Source organism: Pseudonaja textilis, chromosome 2 (assembly GCF_049901715.1).
Source record: "Pseudonaja textilis isolate UNSWEBS1 chromosome 2, rPseTex1.2, whole genome shotgun sequence".
Taxonomy (NCBI): Eukaryota; Metazoa; Chordata; class Lepidosauria; order Squamata; family Elapidae; genus Pseudonaja; species Pseudonaja textilis.
Window position 1 is genome coordinate 130,325,604 of NC_141991.1, and position 21,246 is coordinate 130,346,849.

The window sequence follows — 21,246 nt, forward strand, 5'->3', positions numbered from 1 at the left end:
ACTATATTCCCACAACAAGTCCTCTTCCTTTGACCCTTATGTGGTGCCAATTTAGTAGTGAACTTTAGTTGACCAGATTCTTGTATATGGGTTTGAGCAATCAATGTCCTGAAATGCAACGTAATGCATTGCACCTGACACCCCCAGTTCAAAGCCAGGAAGGGATCAACAAGAGCCACAGCTAGCAAGCAATCTTTTATGGGCAACAGCTGCTCCATTTACTGGGACCTTTGTTTCTTCTGCCCTGAACTCCTGCCTGTGGAAACACTGCTTTTGAACCTGAACCGGCTGATGACCTACAGTGGCTCTACAAAAGTCTGAATGCTGCTCGGATGACCTTTCTGCCTACTGCTTGAAACTTTTGCTTATCAGGAGTTTGCTTTATAAATTTCCAAGCGATTCTGGACTGTTTGAGATGGTGTGTGCATGTCTGCGTATTGCAGACAACTTGCTGTAATTACCCAAATTAAATAAAGCCTTGGCCTGGACTCCTTGTGCATATGTGTGTTGTGTGTGTGAGGCTTTGAACAGAACAGTTTATTCCCAACCCATGACCTTCTAATATCCATCTCTAGCTGAGCCTGCATCCTGAAGACTTGCCTTCTGCTAGTTGGCCCACACCACTGCTATTGCAACAGAGCGTTTTGCTGGACAGCTTGCTGAATGCATCCATCAGAGCCAAGCGTTCTGCATTCTGATCCAGCCAAGACTCAAAAGCAGCAAATTGTCACATTTGAGAGCTTAAACAAGGGCACCGCTGAAGGGGAAAAGTCCCCACAACCCAGTTTACAAGTGGCGACCATGCAATCTGCTCAAGTCAAGTGTATTTGAACAGTGCTGGGGGATAGACCACAAGGTTCTGCCCACTTAAGAAGGGTACAAACCACCTTTACAGATTCATATAATACCTGCTGACCAGTAATGATGTCAAATGCCAATCAACTTACCATGTTTCCCCCAAAATAAGATCCGGTCTTATATTTTTTGAGACTCCAAAATTATGGCTTATTTTCAGGGAAACGCAATATCAGGATGATCAGCCCGGCTGTGTGACAACACCTCCCCAGTGCACACACAAAAGGCGATGAGCGTGCAAAGGTCAACATTGTCTGGCAGCAGCTGCAGCCCACTGGCCCCTTGGTCAGTGCACTCCATGTAGTGCAGGTGAGTCGATTAGTCGTCCAAGCAACAGAGGGTGGCAGAGGCGGGGGGGGGGGAGGCACACAATCCAGACATGCCACGAGGACCATGGGAAGTTACATGTTGGTTGCAGCTGAGAGTCAATGTGCTGGGGTGGATGGGAGGCTGCAGCTCGCATGGCACATCCCCCGTACCTCTGCCTCTGTCTGCTGCTGGTGCCGCCATGCAAAGATGAGCCTCCCGCAGCTGGCTGCCTGCTCCAGCCCACTGACTTTTGACTCACGGTCATCATGGTGCATCTGGATTGCTTGCCCACCCCCGCGCCTCTGCCTGCTGCTTGGACAGATAATCAACTCACCTGTGCTGCACAGGCTGCAGCTATTGCCAGACACTATCAGCCCCCATGCCCCCACCGCCTCCAGTGCTGGCCACTCCCCCCCACCTGATGACAACCTTAACTAGGGCTTATTGGGGGGGCGGGTAAGGCTTATATTAGGAATACACTAGAAATCTGCCTGGTGCTTATTTTCAGGGAAACACTGTATTTTTGATAATAAAGGTTAGATTTTCTGCTTATAGTGAAAATAAGCAGTTTTCACTTCAGATTCCCCCCATCCTGGTCCATTTTACCTCACTTGGGTTGGGATAAATAAATGAAAATTTGCTTACTGTGGGTGAACATCCAGAATGAGCATATTAAAAGAAAATAATATTGAGAGAAAGAGATGGATGAAATTCAAAACTGAGGAAAAACGGGGACATATAGAGGAGGGTGAAGAACAAGGAAGCTACCCAACCAGATTTGCTGGCACTGACTAGCGATCACAAGGAAATAATTCTGGAATGGGAGCTATAAAAGATGAGAACTGCCAAAAGCCAGGGGTGTCAAACTCGTGTCGTCATGACAGTGTCACATGATGTATCGGGACTTTTTCCCCCTTCACTAAACTGGGCGGGGGTGGGACCAGCATGTGACGCATCCAACCCGCAGGCAGCGAATTTGGCACCCCTGCCTTAAGCAAACTACAATAGAAGCTTTCTAAATTCAGGGGGATGGCATGTGTATTGTATGTTTTTTCTTGGAAAAACACATAAGATTTTGATTTTTGTATTTCCACTGAAAGTGTATATATAATTTCCTTAACCCACTAAATGCTTCATTTATCCCACCCTCACCGGCCAAAACTACTATATAAGCTCCAGTTGCTCCTGTCAATGAGTTGGGTAGGTTGCAAAGCAGGTGAAAGCACTTGTCTTTCAACAGGAATGTTGAAAGAGGGGGACAAAACAATAGAACTGTAGACAGGAATTGTTAATGAAGGGTTTCTCCAGGCTGCTGAGTTAAAACAAAATCCGCTATAACAGCACAGGACAGGAGCCAGTGGGCAGCAGATTAGAGATTAACAGAGTTGGAAGGGGCCTTGCAGGTCATCTAGTCCAAACCCTTGCCCTAGCAGGAGACCCCACACAATCCACATAATTATGTACAATTTCTATGGGGGTTACAGCAGTGGCTTCATAACTGGATGCTCAATTCTGCTATCCAGGAGATCACATTTCTGGCATTTCTTCGTACAGCTCTTTTAAGGAACCAGAGAACTACAAACAGTAGTAGAAAAGCAGAAAACATGGGCAGCTGCCAACGGCAACACAAGTAGCAACATAAAGCTGGCAGAATCCAGCTCTCTTTCTGGTTCAGTTCCATCTCCTGGGCACCACAGAGCTAGCACTCTCCAGGAGTGTAAAGCCCAACAGACTCTGGTAAACTTGACACACTTTGGAAAGTGCAGATCAAAGTATTCTGCAGAAACCCGATGTCTGGTCTTCCCTTCAGTCAGGCAAAAATGATCCCTGGGGAGAGTGACCAGTTATGAGAGGGAGGGAGCAGCCCTAAAGTAGCATGTACTGGCAGATCCTGGTGGCTTTAGCAACCAAAAGGTCAGCAAAAGGTCAGCATGCCAAATCATAACCACACACACACACACAAAGGGCTGTTGGAAGCAGTTTGAACATTCTATTTTTAAACTGGAATTCCATTAAACTGCCTCGGGGAAGTTCACAAGATCTTGGCAAGAAAAAAGGTTATAGGAAAGGAAGAAATTATTCTGTGTTGCACGCTCAGACTCACCTCCTCCTCCGGTCCTAGCCCATGCTGGGGAATGTGACTGGGTTTTTTTTTTTCTCATCAGCAGGAAATCTCCAATGTTGGGTGACCAGTACCTTCAGACAAGGAGTCCTGAACTCATTGGTAGCCTCAGATTGCAACAAACAAGGACATGCATTCAACTTTGCAGCTACTAAGATTGTTAGATGAGCAGGCACATAAACAGCCAGGGAAGTGATTGAAGCCTGGCCCCTCGTCAGTCAACAGGAGTACTGATTAACCAGCAGCATATCAAATACTTAGAATAGGGGTCTTCAAACTTGACAGCTTTAAGACTTCAACTCCCAGAATTCCACCTCCAGTCATGTTAGCTCAGGAATTCTGGAAGTTGAAGTCCACAAGTCTTAAACTTGCCAAGTTTGAAGACCTTCAACTTAGAAGGTCTTCAAACCTTGACCTTTGACTTAGAAGGTAAGTGCTGGGCAGCACAAGCACAAGCAAATGATAAGCCACCCACCCTAATCAGCATCTAAAAACCCACATACAACAGGTACCACACACAGAGCAGCACGCATTCTGCTAGAGAGAAGTTCCCTGAAGATAGACAATATTGCACTACCTAGCCAAAAAAAAAAGGTCTTCCCAAAGCAATATTTACACTGTTTTCATGGAGCAAAAGGCCATGATGCTATACCATGTGAGAGACTTTAGCGAAAAGTAGCTGGAACTTTGATGAATCCTCATCATCTAAAAATGACTTATGGGTTTAGGCAAGAATGTCATGATAATATTGGCATTCTAGTTTTTTTTAAAAAAAGAATGGGCATTATGGGATGCACTGAGAACACAGACCAAAAGTTAAGCAGGCATAGTACCTTTATTCCCCACACATGTTCTCACCCAGTCAGTTGCTGCTGCAAGACTTGGTGCTGATCACATTCAGCAGGGAGGATTTTAAGCAGTCAATGTGACTTTTTCCAGCTGTTCTGCCCCTTCCGGAGTGAGACAAGCGGCCAATACCCACAGACCACAAACATCCAGTTGCCTGGCCAGTCTGTTCCCAAAGCCAGAATTTACAAGCAGTGATGAATGTGTACCATCTCTTTCTCCTAGTACCAGTACCAACAACTAAGGAGGTAAAGCCCTACCAGGCAGCCAGGTAGAGCCACATAGCTGAAACTTACCAGGAAAAAGTAAGCAGTGTAAATGGATGGGGAGAGGTTGCACATCACAGGTTTGCAAAGCACAGATATTTTATTGGGAAATTATTGTCAACCCATGTTGACAAGGGGGAAAAAAATAAGTTAAGAAGAACCTGTACATAACACTTCATTTTCTGGAATGATTTTAGGATTTGAAAAAAAAAATTCTTAGCTGAATATTCTGTGACTAAGATGAGAATGTTATCCATTCAGTCATATCCAACTCTTGGCGATTCTATGTGTAGTGTATTTAAATAAAGACTTCTAGGGCAATGTTCCTATTGGTTAACAGAAGCAACAATACGATTGGCTAGTAACGTTAGTACTTGATTGGCTGCCAATAGCGGCGGGAAGTTTAACTAAATGTCATTGGTTGCGAGCCATGGAGCAGCCACTATAAAAAGGGCTGCTGAGGTTCAACTGCGATTGAAGTTACTGTTATTATTAAAGAGCTGAATTCAACTCCGGTCTGCGAGTCTCTTTACTGGCGACAGAACACTATGATCCAGGTCTCTCCACATCTTCCAATCCTATCCTACTCGTTTGAGTTTTTCAATGCTCTGGCTGGTGTCAACTTTGATGGTATCAAATTTAATGGTATATTATGTGAATACAGCCTACAGCAAATCAAGTCACACCCCCAGTTTCCTTACTGTGTCTAGCCCTGGATTAGTCATTAAGCAAGGAAATGTGGAGGGAGCATCTCAGTGTGTCCCCACCTCCCAGCTATCATACCTTTAATTCTTCCACTGCTGTACTCAAGTTCAGTTTTCAACACTTTGGGAGACTTTAAGGTCTGTCATTTAAACAATGAAAGAGCTGAGGAGCATCTGCCTTTGTCCTGCCTTGGCTGTGTCTGTTCCTTGACCGGCCTGTCTTGAAGGGCAGAGGGTAGAAGGAAATGCAGCTAGAACCACCAAATATAGGGGAGTAGAATAGGGTAGAATAGAGTAGGGTAAAGTAGAGTAGATTAGAGTAGAGTAGAATAGAATAGAATAGAATAGAATAGAATAGAATAGAATAGAATAGAATAGAATAGAATTCTTTATTGGCCAAGTGTGATTGGACACACAAGGAATTTGTCTGATGCGTATGCTCTCAGTGTACATAAAGAAAAAATAAAATACATTCATCAAGAATCATACAACACTCAGTGATAGTCATAAATTACTAATAAGTAATCAAATCATACTAGGAAACAAAACAATATAAATTGTAAAGATACAAGCAACATGGTTATAGTCATAAGTGGGGACAGATAGGTACTAGGAATGATGAGAAGAATAATAGTAATACAGTCTTAATAAATGATTTGACAGTGTTGTGGGTATTAGTTGTTTAGCAGAGTGATGGCATTCAAGAAAAAAATATCCTGTTTCTAGTTCTGATGTGCAGTGCCCTATAGCATCATTTTGAGGGTAGAAGTTGAAACAATTTATGTCCAGGATGTATGAGGTGGTATGAAGCTGTCAAGATAAAAACGAGAAGTTCTCAGGCTCAGTGGAAGCATGTATGTAGACAAGGGAAACATTTCTCCCAGTCTTGAGGCCAGGAAAAAATTTTTCTGAATTTCTTTTAACTTGAAAGGCCAGGGGAAAAAAGTTCTAGAATCAAAAGCCTGGTAAGGGAATGATGTTGTCTAGAAGCTGAGCTCCTGACCAGTTAAATCATTAGATGATTGTTGTGGTCTGCTGGCAGCCTGAGGAGCTGGCAGCAGAGTCAGACAGTGGGGAGAAACATGGGCCAGTCCTAGAGTCTTGGACATGAGCCTTTGCAGGAAGCAACTTTGTTCATTCTGGTCGGTTTAAAATCTGAAGCTCTGTGTTGACTTTGTGCTCCGTTTGGCCTTGTACAGCTAATAGGTAATTTAGTCTTTGGCAGCATTTCAAGGGAGATAAAGGTGGGTGCTTATCAACTTTATCCCAAAAGACTGTGGCAGACTTCTGTTGGACTATTCATAAACTGTTTGAGACTCATTACAGGCTGTGAATGCATATAATTCACAGCCATTGAAATAAAAGAAAAGGTTTTGGGGAACAGCGTGTGATTGTTTCTGTCTCAGGAAGTCTTGGTCAGAACAATGATTTATTTATTTAACACTTTTATATGACCACTCATCCCCTGAACACGACTATGGGCAGCATGCAATCAGCAATAATTAAAATGATACCTGGTCTCAAAAGGGGTTTGACACCATGACTATTAAGACTAGCACTGTCAAACTCCTGGCCCGCGGGCTTGCTGCATCACATGCTGGCCACACCCACGCCTGGTTTAACAAAGGAGGGGGGAGTCACGTGATGCATGTGATGCAACTGTGATGATGTGAGTTTGACACCCTGATTAAGACAATTAAAACAAACCTAATTAAAAAGCAAGATTGAAGGAGGTTAACACTCACCTTGTCAAGCACAGAAAATCAGTTGAAATGAATATGTAAGTTTATTGCAACAAGAATTTGAACTACTAATGGTCATCGCAAATTAGCAAAAGATAAGAGTCAACAGAATTCAAGGTGGGCTGAATTTAGATCTCTTGTGGGCACCAAGGGACTCAAGACTGATGATGCATCTAACTCTTCTCTCTCGGGCTCAGCCTGGTCACTATCCCTGCAGACAACACCCTATTTTCTCTTTCAGCTGACCTTTTTTTACTTTCTGGCAGATGAACCAAAAAAGATAACAGTCTTGTAACCAGAGGGAATAGGGGAAAAGAGATAGTATGTGACCTCAGAACTTGTCCTTGAAGAAGCCAAGCAAACAGCTAAAAACTTACAATTACTTTACTTGCCTGCAGGCGTGTTCCTTCTCCACTGGCCAGCTGGGAAATGTCCTGGTCTCCTTAACCTTCACCAGTGGTTCTTGAAGGTGTCAACCACCATTCCCAGAGCCCAGCAGTATCGGGAAGTCCCTCGGATTCAAAGGACCAGTGGCGCCTGGGATGTTCCCTTCAACTCACCGAAGCACTGGCACCCAGGGTGGACCCCCCAGCAGGCCTCAGGGCCCCTTGTGTCCCAGCGGAGTCGCCATAAATGTTCCTGCAGATCCTGTTTCCAAATCAGGACACAAGACCACAAAGGGTAGGAGAATACAGGATTATTTGCGCAAAAGGTTCAGAGCATTAGCATGGCAAATTCTGAACCCTCGGCTATTCCTGAGGGGTTACTTTTATGCAGCTCCCAGTCTCAGCGTACTACAAAAGGGGGAAGTAAGTCTAATTAGCCATTTTGCACAATTCAGCATATAAATACTTATCTTACACCATCTGTTATTTTCCATACCCACCCTTGCCACCCTTGCCATTTAGCTGTTTACAAGAACATATCTAGTTCATAGGTTATTATTCTTAGACTTAGATTCAGCAACTTTCTGGTTTTCACAATATCATATTAAGCAACTTCTATAATATTTGCGATATAAGCCAAGAAACTTCTGCTAATTATAAGAATACTTTTCTGGTAACTTTCCATTCTGTTTCACAATCAGCCTAACATCAATACCTGGGAAGATACTGGGAAAAAATAATCAAAATACAGATCTGTGAACATCTATAAACAAATAAAGTTATAACTGAAGCCAGAACAGGTTTGTTAAAACAGTTCATGCCAAACCAGTCTTATGTCATTCTTTGACAAAGTGACTAAATTAGTAGACAATGAAATGCTGTGTACATACTATACTTAAACTTCAGCAAGCATTCGACAAAAAAGACCACAATCTACTTCTTGGTAAACTAGAAAAATGTTGGATAGACAGTATCACCACCAGATGGACTTCTGACTGACAAACCGTACTTCTTAATAGAACTACAACTACACAGAGGGAAGTAAGCAGTAGGGTACCACAGGATTCTGTCTTAGACCCAGTACTCTTCAGTGACCTTCTTAAATGACTTTTGATCCCAATTGTGGTCATAAATTGAGAATAAAAAGTTAAGAAAAGGGTGGACTATTTAAAATTGCCATCTGAGGTATTTCCTCCCCATACTTGAAAAATATCAAAAGCAGCTGGAAGAAAGCCAAATGTGAGCTGTTTGCTCCAGATTTCTCCAAAGAGAAGCTGCCTTCACTTTCAGTCAGAAAAGTCCCTAAAGTAGGGGACCTGGCTATGAATTTAGATTGCCTTATGGGTAACCCTCAACAATACTAACAGAAACCCATGGGGATCAAAAAAGTTCATGGCCCTATCTTTAAGTCATCTCCTTTGCTGTAACCTGTAGTCTGTTGACCTCGGCAGATGTTGAAAGTGAAATTTCTTTAACATATAATCACCCAGCTTTCACAGCATGCTATTTAACATTAAGCCGTTTCTGCATACCTTTGCAATCTCTCCAAATTGGGTTTTGGATAGCAGGGTAGAAAACTTGCTAGATTCACCCCACTAGGTGCAAGAAGCACCAAAAGCAATCACCCCGAGTCTCTAAAGTCCTTGAGAAGAAACTGGTGTGAACTCTGACTATATGTGATCTCATGAACAAAAGGAGAACAGTCAAGGCAAGATGGCATTATGATTAAGTGCAAATGGGGAGAGGGCCTTTACTTTTCTTTTCCTCCAAATGTTGGCCAGGAAGCATTCAGTAGACCACCACCACCACCCCTTTTATATATATACCCAGAGACCATAAGTAAACAATGGGATTGGCTATCATAATATATAAGGCTGCTGGTTTACGTTACTTTAAAAGGAGGAAAATCAAATTTGCAGAAGAAAATTTGTCTGTGGAATAATGACTAATCATGAAACACAGGTAGTCCTTGACCTTGAGCCATTCGTTTAGTGGCTGTTCGAAGTCACAGTGGCACTGAAAAAAGTGACGTGTGACCATTTTCCACATTTTCAATCCCTGCAGCATCCCTGTGGTCATGTGATCAGAATTTGGACACTTGGCCATGGCACATATTTATGATGGCTGCAATGACCCAGGATCATGTCATCACCTTTTGCAACCTTCTTACAAGCAAAGTCAATGGGGCAGCCAGATTCACTTAACAACCAGGTTACCAACTTAACAACTGCAGTGATCGCTTAAAAACCATGGCAAGAAAAGTAATAAAATTGGACAAAACTCACTTAACAACTGTCTAGCTCAGCAACAGATATTTTGAGTTCAGTTGTGGTCGTTAAGTCAAGGATTACCTGTAAAAGTTAAATCATTGAATATCCATTGCTGAGACAACATCAAAGCAGGCCCCCACATAAACCCCTATAACGTATACATGACTCAACAGCCTCCCAGGACATCTGGATGGTTTGAAAAGTCAGATTTTCTCCTGTTTCCCCACTCTCATCTTCAATATGCACCCTAAATTTCACTTCTTCTACACTGTAATCTGTCTACTTTGGCCGGACAAATCTTTTACCATTCAAACAAAGGATCACTGCCTGAATTCTTTCAGTGGAGACAACATCCAGAACAGTAGTTTTTAATCCTTTTCCATTCTGGATAACATTACCCTCAGACCCCAACCTCTGACCACCTAGGAAGACCATTTCCAGAGCCAGAAACAAGCTTGTGTTTTCCTTTCAGGTTTTCCATGGTCTGCCTTTCTTGGTACCAGTAGCAAAGAACATAAAATCCAGTTGGACAAACAAATTAGAACCACAACATGACTAAAGACTACAAAGCAGAAATGCTAATGCCAAGCATAAAAACAAAAAATAATCATTAATCTGTTAAAGCTGGCAGTGGTGTTTATTGAGTTAGCTATTTCCTAACCAAGTAGTTCAGCATTAATAAAAACAAGGTTTTCAATTGCTTAGTTCCGTAAAAGAATCTCTACAATTCCCACCCACGGTTCAGGACAGACAAAAAGAAAAAATAAGTACCCACAAATCTTCAACAGAAGTAGGATTAAATAAAGCAAAAATAAAAATAAAATAGAAACTGCCTGATCGCAATTGCCACCTATGAATGAATTCCCTATAGATGTAGACTTTGTATGAACAAGTATAATGAAACATGGGATTCATTTATATAAAATACAATAATTGTTTTTTAAAAAAAAAAAACCTGAGTTATATAAATGCATAAGAAATATATATGCACTTGAAAGCAATTGCACTGAATAATTATACTATAGAATTGTAACTAATTTCTGCTAAAAAAATCTTTTTTTTCCTTTGTTGCATTTTGTTTTTTTAAGGGTTTTTTTTTTTACAATAGATGTATTTTTATCTTTGTGTTTGGGGTATTCTGCAGTCTCCCATACCAGCATTTTTATATGTATGCCGGGGCTTTCCAACCTTCTTGTGCTCGCTTTGGAATTCTGAGGACATGTTTTGGCAAAATTGGCTGATTCACCACAGAGGGAAGAATACGGGCATATATTTATTTACTCTATTTAGTTACAGCGGCCTTGATTACTTTTAGAAATAACTGAAGGTGGCGAACATGTGTATATCTATCTATCTATCTATCTATCTATCTATCTATCTATCTGTATCTGTATCTGTATCTATATCTATATCTATATCTATATCTATATCTATATCTATATCTATATCTATATCTATATCTATATCTATGGTATTCAGCTTTATTCAGGTATTTTTGTCACAGACGAACACAATACAGAAGCCTGATGATGGCAGATGAGATTCTGCTGAAATGTTGCTACAACTTTAAAAGCGCAACTACAATGACGTGGGAAAATACCGGAACAAAGCTGAATACCATACATGTAAGTACCCGCGAAAACTTAAGAAAACATCTATATCTATATATCTATATCTATATATCTATAACTATCTATCTATCTATCTATCTACATTGTAGTATAGTATATACTTTAATCAATTACAAAAACAAAATGGATTTACACACTACACAAACCCAGGAGGGAGTTTGTGAGGGACTTTTCCGCATGCCGGAAAAGTCGCCTTCAGGTGGCTCGCCTACAGGTAATCCAGTACAGTAGTGCGGTTTATGGATCCCGTCGGGGAGCTCTGTTTATGCGCACTCCAGCCTTTTCCCGCTCGCCTCCTGCTTTTCCCTGCTCTGTTGGATGAATGGAAGCATCTGCTCGCTAGTCATCGGCCGAATGAGGAAGGTTTGCATTTATGCTCACTCCCCATTTCGTCTCCAAAATCACCGAAGATGGAGAATATGTGTTTTTTTTTTTCCTTCTTCCCTTTCTCCGAAGTAGACTTGGTTCTAATTTGCTTGAGATGAAGTTCAAGCAAAAGGGAGGAGCTGTTGGCGGCCAATGCGATGCCTCCAGTGTCGCTGACCGCCTGTGTTTTCCCCCGGGGGGGGGGAGTGGTATAAGTGGGGAGAGGAGCTATGAAAACCCGCCGCCGCTGCTTCCAGGACCATCTAAAGCTGCGAAGGTCTCACTTGATCAACGGCAGGTGAGTCACACGGAAAGTGGGGTACAGTACAGCAAATCCATATTTTGCTTTAACCCTTTGCAAAACAAAAACAAACTCCCCAGAAAGCAGGCCGTTATTAATTTTTAAACACTTTAGGGAGATGCAATCCCGTCGCAGCGGAATTTCTTTGGGGAGGATGGAGGGGAGAAGTTGGAAAAGGGTGTGTGCGCGTATCTGTGTATTGTTGGGATTTCTCCGCCACTATCTAACTAGCTCTGGGATGGAAGGAGAATCCATCAGGTGATGATAACATATTTCGTTCTTCGATCTAAAAATGTAAAAGAAAAGCGGATAGTGAACGCAAACTTGGGGGAGACAGGACAGGACAGGCAAGAGAAGAACGAACTGTCAGCTTTTTGGCTCTTGGAAACGGCGCGCCAAAAATGTTATTTTAACGAAGATACACGATGTTTGTTCCGAAAACTTACTCAGAGCTAGCTGTTTGAGAAGCTTTTGGGAGACGTTTATTGTCTTCGGATGCAGAGCCACAGATCTTGTATTGTAGGTGATGAACTTATTACTACGTACATATTTGGGGCTGTATTGCTGCGATATTATAAATCGCTTTGGATCGGCTAGTTTGAAACATTGCCTTGAATACATTGAATGTGTACCACTCCCAAAAATGTGAATCTTAGGGAGAATGTATGTATGTATGTATGTATGTATGTTGGTGTGTATCAAATTTATATGATCATACATAATACAAGAAGTGACTCTGGGCAACATACACAAAAAAGTATTTTAAAAAAAATAAAGAGAGTTGTATAAAGAGATGGGTTTGTCTGAAAAAATATGAGTGCTGAAGAAATGTACCCGCAACAACAGTCTTGGGTTTTGGTTTTTTATTCAAAACAATAATTCACTGAGAATCTGATGGAACAGCTTAGCGACTAAATATTGATTGCATCCTCTGTTGACATGGACCAAATTTAAATTATCAACACATTTCTACTAAGCTTCTTCTTCCAAAGCTATATTGCCAGCTTTAAAAGGGTCAGAGAGGGACAATTTTTACTAAATTTTTATACTTTAAAAAAATCAATTCTTCCAGGAACTGAAAACATTGATGGAAAATTAAATAGCTATCCAGGAACCTGGCTTAGAGACATCACTGTGAGAAAGTCTGTGAAATTGTAATGTCATCTTATTTTCTGGAAATCCTTCTTGGAGGGAAATATTGCTGGTGAAAAGACCACAGCCTGAATGACATTGGAGTGAAAGTGTTGAAGGAGAATTGGGAAAGTGGTTCAAATCTATACATTTGCTGGATATGGATAGTCTTGTACAGGTGGTCCTCAATCTAGGACCACAACTGAGCCCAAAATTTATGTTGCTAAGTGAGACATTTTGCCCCCTCAATGACCTTTCTTACCAAAGTTGTTAAGTGAATCACTGCAGTTTTTAAGTTAGTAACATGGTTGTTAAGTGAATCTGACATCTCCATCGACTTTGCTTGTCAGAAAGTCACAAAAGGTGATCACGTGACCCTGGGACACTGTCATAAGTAGGAGTCAGTTCCCAAGCATCTGAATTTTGATCATGTGACCATGGGGATGCTGCAACCATCATAAATGTAAAAAATGGTCATTTTTTCCCCAGTACTATAGTAACTTCGAACTGTCATTAAATGGACTGATGTAAGTTGAGGACTACCTATAGAAGGCATCTTGAAGCCCTTAGAACAGGAGCTCTCGCCTCACAATCAGGAGGCTGTGAGTTTGATCCTAGGCAGAGGCTAATATTTGGAATAGACTCTCCTCCTCAAGCAGGGGGTTGGACTAGATGACCTCCAAGGTCCGTCCCAACTCTGTTATTCTATGATAAATCTATGAAACAGGTACAGAAGAAATAGGATGTTAAATCCAGGGAGGCAGAAAAGTATAAGAAGGCTGGCACCGCTCTGACTCTCTGAGAAGACGAGAAGGAAAAAGACAAGAAGAACCTTCTGCTGCTCAGGCCTGTGGCAATATTCTATGAAGTCAGTTTCCGTATCTAATCAGTCTTGTGGAACTAACTAACCTTGAGTGATTGTTCTAACTGCACAAGGCTATTGAATAACTGTTTAACACTCAGCCATTGTCATCTCAACAAACTTTGGAAGGACAAGGATGAGGGGAGAGCAACCCTCCTGGTCCTCTTATATCTCGGAATGGAGGTATTAATACCACCAACTGTGGTGTCTTTCTGGACCGAAACTGGGAACAGGAGGTGGGAAGAGATATTATGTTACCATACAGTAGTTCTCCATCTTCCTAAAAAGGTGATTTCAAACATTGAGGGAATAGAGAACTAGGTAGGGTTCTCTTTTGTGGAGAACCTCAAAGCTTTGTCCAGTGGTTTTTTTTTTTTTTAACATCCTGATAGGGAAGGTCATTCATCAGCATGGGTTCTGGCATCCTAAGTATGCTAATGAAACCCAAGTGTACAGCTTGACCTCAGGCAAACAGGTAAAGCTATAGAACCGGTGCCTGATTACCGTCAAGGTCTGAAAGAGAAGAAACCAACTCAGAAAGAAACACACTTCCCGATGTGATTGAAGGTGCTTGTTGTCCATTTTAAATCTCTAGGTGGATATCCAGTTGTCTAGTAACAATTTTACTAAAAAAAATTCACAATATAAAATACAAATGAAAATAAACAGAGTGGAGAAAGAGGAAGAAAGGGGGAAGGAAAATGTAAGGATAAAAGTTTCAAAAGAAAAACCAGAAAGTCCAGTTGCCTCCTGAAAAACCACCTTTGGGACAGCCATGACCTGGATGACTGAGAATCTCTATAGGGTGTAAGTATAAAAGGATCGACCTTGAAGACCTTCAAAATACCCTAAGCAAACCAAAAGACCCAGCAACTTCAGGAGAAAAACAGGAGTCATCTACAACATACAATGTAAGAACTGAAACAACCACTACATACGACAAGCAGGCAGAAGACTGCAGAAGACATCCATGAACACCAACTGGAAGTCAGAAGGCATGACGAAAATTCTTTCCTTTCACAACTTATAGACAGATCTAACCATAATTTGTGTGTGACCATCTTAGACCAGGCTAAGTCCAAAAATGCCAAGGGATTTTTAGAAACTTGGCACTCTGACAAATCAGCCATTAGTAGACACATAGACATTAACAACATCTATAGACGATGCAAAAGAGCCAACCAGCCCAAAAGAGTTAAAAAAGATTCCAGCCCCTCTCCACCAGTAATCAGCACCCAGATCAATAATCTGTATTTACTTGACCATTGGTCTGAAATTAACTCCATAGGTAAATTTCAGACCAATGGTCAAGTAAATACAGATTACCCCAGTCACGAATCTGCCAAAGAGCCATCAATAAACAGCCCAACCAAAGAATTTCTAAGACCACCCCCACCCACCCACATCGGCAAGACCCCAGAATATAAACTGAGAGCAAACAGCACTCTTTATTAACATTAATGATATTACCTACTTAGGGTAATGAAACATCTGCAAGAAAGCTCAGAGAGGATCCCTCAAAACCATCGACTCCCAACTTTTTTCAGTGCAGCAAAGTACAACATAAAATTACAGCCTCAGCTTTTTACTTAAGAAATACTAACAATAGTCTGTATTAATCAGCAAAACCCGACATCAAAAGTTCATTTTTCTATCTTGAGCACAATGTCCAGAAGTGGTTTCCAAGTAGGAACAATGTTGAATATGTTCTTTTCTCTAATTAAAGCAGTCAATTGTGGATATCCAGATATTTAGAGGGCCACCTTTCCCTGTTTTTATTTCCTCATTTAATCAGAAAGAATCAGCTTTTTCCATGTCCTGTCTGCACAAGATAGTCATGTGAAGGGACTTCAGGGGCAGGCATTTTCAATCACCACTTAGGATTCCTTTCTCCCAGAGATCCAGTGTGTCACTTCCCACCTGGATTTCCCTAAAGCAAGGCTGTCAAAACTCCTAGCCCGCAGGCCAGATGTGTCATGTGCTGGCCACGGCCACAACCTGTTTAGTGAAGGGGAGAAAAGTCCCGATATGTCACGTGACACTGCCTTGATGACATGAGTTTGACACCCCTGCCCCAGAGGCATCAAAACCTGGGTGTGCCATTTAGTGCAGGAAGAAGGTATGTTATGAGTGAAGGTTAGAATCTAGCAGGCACATTGCTCTGTGTATTTGTTGTTTTGATACCAATTTTGTTTATATTATGAAGTAGTTTGTGAGTTTATTTTTGAAGGGGGTTGCTTTTTATTTTATGCTAATCTTGACTATTAAGTCACCTAGAGCCTTCAGGGATGGGCAGCATATTAATTACGAAAAAAAATGTGGTGATTATGTAGAGCTGAAGTCTGCGTGGCAGTAAATTTAGAATACCATTGTTGTTGAATCTGCCAGACGACCACACCCCTTGTAGGTGAGCTATCAGTAAAAACTGTAAGAGCTTTAGAAATAGGATTTCGCACAAAAATGGAAAAAAAGGCCAGATTTAAAGTAGTAGTAACCACTATTCTAGGATCCTTGGGTAAAGAATACAATAAGTTTCCCACATATTGAGAAAAGGCTATCTGATATGATTCTGAAATCATCATCAAATGCTCATGTTCAACTTTTGTACGAGTGAAAGCTATGCTAATGAGATCCTGTCCTGTTAGATGTAAGGGTGGTTTATGACCTTTAATAATCAAATCCTCTGGACTTCCGGTTTGCCAGGCTTCGGTGACGGCAGGGATTTGCGTTTCTCCGCGATCCCTGCTGTGCTAGCCGTCTTGGTGCCTCCGATCCTGATGGATCTGGAGGATAAGGCTGCCCTGTTGGGGTAGCTGAAGATAGGGACGATCCGGACAGGGGTTGAGAGGTATCGCAGACCCCCTCCCCAGCCGGCAATAACCCCCTTTTCTCAAGGCGGTGGAGCAGCGGTCTTAATGGCCGCCACGAAGAAGCCAGCAACTGGACTAAGAATGTGCAGGAGGAAGAAGAAGGAAGTTTTAAAATGAAAGTTTTTCTTGGCTGAACCAGGACTTTAAGGACATATCTAATACCTGGAAAATTACTATTCTTTTTGGATGCTACAATGTTCCCAATGGAGGTTTTCAGCGGTGAAGGAAAGTGTTGAAAGGGAAAGTTACTCTCCCTCCCTTATGGAACTAACAAATGGACATGGAAAATCTGCTCTCTAACAGAAGGTAAAACTTAAAGCCCTTTGTTACAAGTGGGAAGGGAGAGGCTTGGAAAAAAACATTATTTTAAGACTTTGTTGGAGGAGATGCTTTGAAGATAAAGAGATTGGAAGCTAACTGCAAAAAAGATTTAAAATACAGATTGGGTTTTTTTCCCTAATTGACTTCACCCCAGGAAGAGAAACTGTAAAAGGAAGAAGTTTGTGCTTTGCCTGGACTGTTTGATGACTTTGGGACTTTGGGGGATTGTTTTAAGTTTGGAAATATTTGATTGGCTTAATAACAAGAAGAGGATACAGAAAAAGAAGAAGAAAAAGCTTATAATGGAAAGAAGGCAAGGACGCTATGGGAGAAGCCCTTTGTTTTCTAGATATGGCGCTTGCTATGTGTCAGCAAATTAAACAACAGTTGGAAGAAGCGGAGGAAGAAGAAGCCATTTTTAATGAATTAAATAGTGTGATTAAGAAAGAAAGGAGAAAGAGAGGAGGGAAAAGGAAGGACTTAAGACATAAAAAAATATCTATGAAAGAGAAAAATAAGATGCAAAAACAATATAATGCCAGAAAGCAAAAGGAAAGAAGAATGCAACAGAAAGGGGAAGCCAAGAAGGCAGAGGTTTGGAGAGGAGTGGGTAAAAAATCTAGGTGGGCCAAGAAAGAAAGGGAAAAGGGGGGGAAAAGTTACAAAGGTATAAAACAAGATGGGAAAAAGAAAGTTTTCTTTAGGGACAAAGGGTAATATATAATTTTTTTTAAAAAAAAGGGATTCTGCAAAGTACACATGATAGTATTGTAGCAGTTGTATTTGTATTAAAAATAGAAAATTAGAATTCTATAGGATTTAATAAAAGATTAAAATATTAAGGTACAATGTTAAAATGTTTAATAATGAATGATTTTACGTTTTAATAAAATATTAAAGGAAATGTTTAAAATATTAGTTTAATTATAGAGTTTAATGGGCTAATGTGTTGATTATTATAGATTTATTATTGTAGTATTTGTTTTTGAAATAGTAGAATGTACTAAGCAGAATCAGATTGGGACTTAGGTGTTATTTCAAACTTCAATTTAGGGGAATGATAGAAAGGCATCATACTCTGATTAGTGATTTCAGGAGAAATTATCCTTTTTTTATATTGGGAATGAGATAGATGTAAATGGAAAAATGGACAAAAGATATAAAAATATTGTCTTAAAGCAAGATGGAATATATAAAATAGAATTAAGAAGAGGGAAAAGTGGGGAGGAGTTATATAGAAGATATAGAATGGTAAACAAGATAGGTAATGGTATATAAGAAGAGCATGAATTTAATTGAAGTCCATACAAAAAGAGGTAATCTGGGGCCAAGTTACTTTCTAAAAGGAAATTTTATGTTTTTGTGTTTTATGTGTGTGTGTTTAATTGAGAATTAATAAAATCTCGGAGGAAGGCCAGATGAGAACAATTGTAAACAAGCCAGAGGAAAATATAAATGTGATGATTGAATAGCAGATAAATTAGAAAAGAAATGTGATTGAATAAGAGTAAAGAGAAATAATGTGAAATTTGTTAAACGGAATCTATGTGTCTACATGGAAATAGGATAAATTAGAAGTATGTGATATAAAATAATATGTTACCTGCCTTGTAAAGATTTATAATGGAAAGAGGTTTATGTTTTTAATGTCTAATGATGTTTTGTTTTGTTTGTTTGTTTTTAAAATCAATAAAATTTGTTTTAAAAAATAATAATAATCAAATCCTCTAATGCTGATTGATAAGGATAAATGTTTCTAGGCATAGTAGCTGACAAATTAATCCATTCATGAATGTTGACTGCCTGTGGAGAGGCATTAGAATAAAGACATCCCGTGGGTAAGGGTGCAGTAGGAAGAATAGCTAAGGAAAGTCCTATTGTTAAGGATGTTATCCTGTCCACATATCGATGCTTAAACTTATTCAATATTTCTTGAAGGCAAGTTCTTTGAAGATCAGTTAATACAACTAGATCTGGTGATTGTGCTCCCTTCAAAGACTGAAATAAGGGCAACATATCACCAGTTGTAATGTAGAAGAATGGGCGTGCCCAATTAATAACGCCAAGTAATTTTTGCCATTGTACTAAGGTATATGATTTCTGTTCTTGTAATTCAGGAAGAGTTGGAATGGAGAAATTGTGCAACATTCTATGTCCTAAGTAGGTATAAGGTTCTACCTTTTGAATTTTGTCTGAGGCTATATACCAGGGGTGTCCAACCTTTCACCTTCCCTGGGCCACATTAGAAGATGAAAATTTGGTTTGGGCCGCACATAAAATAAAATAACAGTAACGATACCCGATCATCCCAAAAAACCATAGAAAACATAGTTAACATATTAAATTTATTTGGAAATAAAGCTAGTGAGATGTTTTTATTATTTATTAATTATTTATTAAAAATTATTTATTATCACTTTTTTTTTATCACAGTTTATTTTCCAGCCAAATTTTGCGGGGGAGAAAGCTCGCCTGCCTCACGCCTACCTCTCCTCCTGCAAATAGCCTGGCTGGATGAGGCAGGACTGGAAGGCAGAAGCAGCAGCGGTGGCGGGGGCAGAAGCAGCAGCGGTGGGGGCAGAAGCAGCAGCAGTGGCAGGGCAGAAGCGGCAGGGGTGGCGGCGGGGTAGAAGCGGCGGGGTGGCGGCGGGGCAGAAGCAGTGGGGGTGGCGGCGGGGCAGAAGCGGCGGGGGTGGCAGCAGGGGCAGAAGCGGCGGGGGTGGCGGCGGGGCAGAAGTGGCGGGGGTGGCGGCGGGGCAGAAGCGGCGGCGGCGGCGGGGGCAGCAGCGGCGGCGGGGGCAGAAGCAGCAGCGGTGGCAGGGGCAGAAGCGGCGGCGGTAACAGCAGGAGGTGGCGCTCTGACGGTGCCCACCTTTTCTCTTGCTGCTTGGCCTGGCGCTCACCTCGCCCCGCCTCGCGCCTGCCTCTCCTCCTCCTCCTCCTCGCTGGCTGTGGCACGATGGTTGGGGTGGGCACTGGGCCGCATTACGAGGCGACCTCGGCCGTATGCGGCCCGTGGGCTGTGGGTTGGACAAGCCTGCTATATACAATCCCTGTTGTGCCACAGTGTCTGTTAACTCTTTTAACAACTTAGATTCATCAAAATCTGGGGCTGCTATCAATATATCATCCATATAATGATAGACTAAATAGGAAGGAAATTTATTCCTAAAGGGTTGAAGAGCATTATCCACGAAATATTGACAAAGTGTAGGGGAATTAAGCATTCCCTGAGGCAACGCTCACCAATGATATCGTTTTGTGGTCATGCTGTTATTAAAAACTTCTCTTAAATCATGAAGGAAATGCCATTTTTCTTTTTTATAACAAAAACAGGAGTATTCCAAAGACTAGTAGAAGGTTCTATATGACTAGCAGCCAATTGTTCTTGAACCAATTGTTGTAAAGCAGCAAGTTTTTTCCTTGATAATGGTCATTGTTCCACCCAAACCTGCATAGAACAGAGCCATTTAAGAGGAAGAGCCATCATCAAGAATCAAATGAACATTAAGAAGAGAAAGGATATCATAGCTCCAAATATTAGTATGAATATCTAGAATGTATGGTTGTAGGAAAAAGGACTTACCAGCAGATTTTGTAACATTAATTTCTTGAACACTCTGCCAAGCAGCTGTAGAACCTCCTATTCCCCACAATGAATAAACTGTCATTTTTGCCACTGTACTGACCATTGTAAAGAGGAGATGACAGTAACATCGGCTCCAGTATCCAATAACCCTTGAAATGGTTGTTTATTTAGGAAGAGTGTTAACAAAGGACGACAGGAGTTCAGCTGATGAAGCCTACAGATAAAGAAGTTGATCCAAATCCTGCATCCACACAATTACCTATACCAGGAGATGGATTTTCATATAGAAGAAGAAACAATTGAACAACAGAACAATTATAAGGAAGAACTTGAGGAAGATTCACCCAAATCTGAATCATGAGAATACCAGTGTAATCTGAATCTATTACACCAGGCAAAACAAAACAGCTGTTTTTGTGTGCAGAAGAACGAGGCAAAATTAAGCCAACTAATCCTGAAGGAAGAGGTCCTTTAAATTGAGATGAAACTATTTTAACTTCCAAGGGAAATTTAAACTCAATTTCCTCTTGAGTGATTAAATCAACCCCAGCGCTACCAGCTGTGGCTGGGGAGGAGTGAGATAGACTGCTGGAGGAGTCAAGTGATATTTGCTTCCAATCTTCAGGGACCATTTTTTATTCCTTCTACAAGTCCTTACCACTAATCCCATAGTCT

General features: G+C 41.1%; 1 protein-coding gene across 2 annotated transcripts in view; it reads left to right on the forward strand.

Moving 5' to 3' along the window:
- The first annotated feature begins 11,737 nt into the window (after positions 1–11,737).
- Positions 11,738–21,246, forward strand: part of LOC113445490 (17-beta-hydroxysteroid dehydrogenase type 6-like) — a 38,568-nt gene continuing 29,059 nt past the window's right edge. The window contains exon 1 of one of the 2 annotated variants that reach the window (XM_026714671.2): positions 11,738–11,795. The gene's annotated coding sequence lies outside the window, so the exon portion shown is untranslated. Of the gene's footprint in view, positions 11,796–16,846; positions 16,968–21,246 lie in introns of those variants that run through there. The other variant, XM_087925263.1, reaches the window with a different exon arrangement.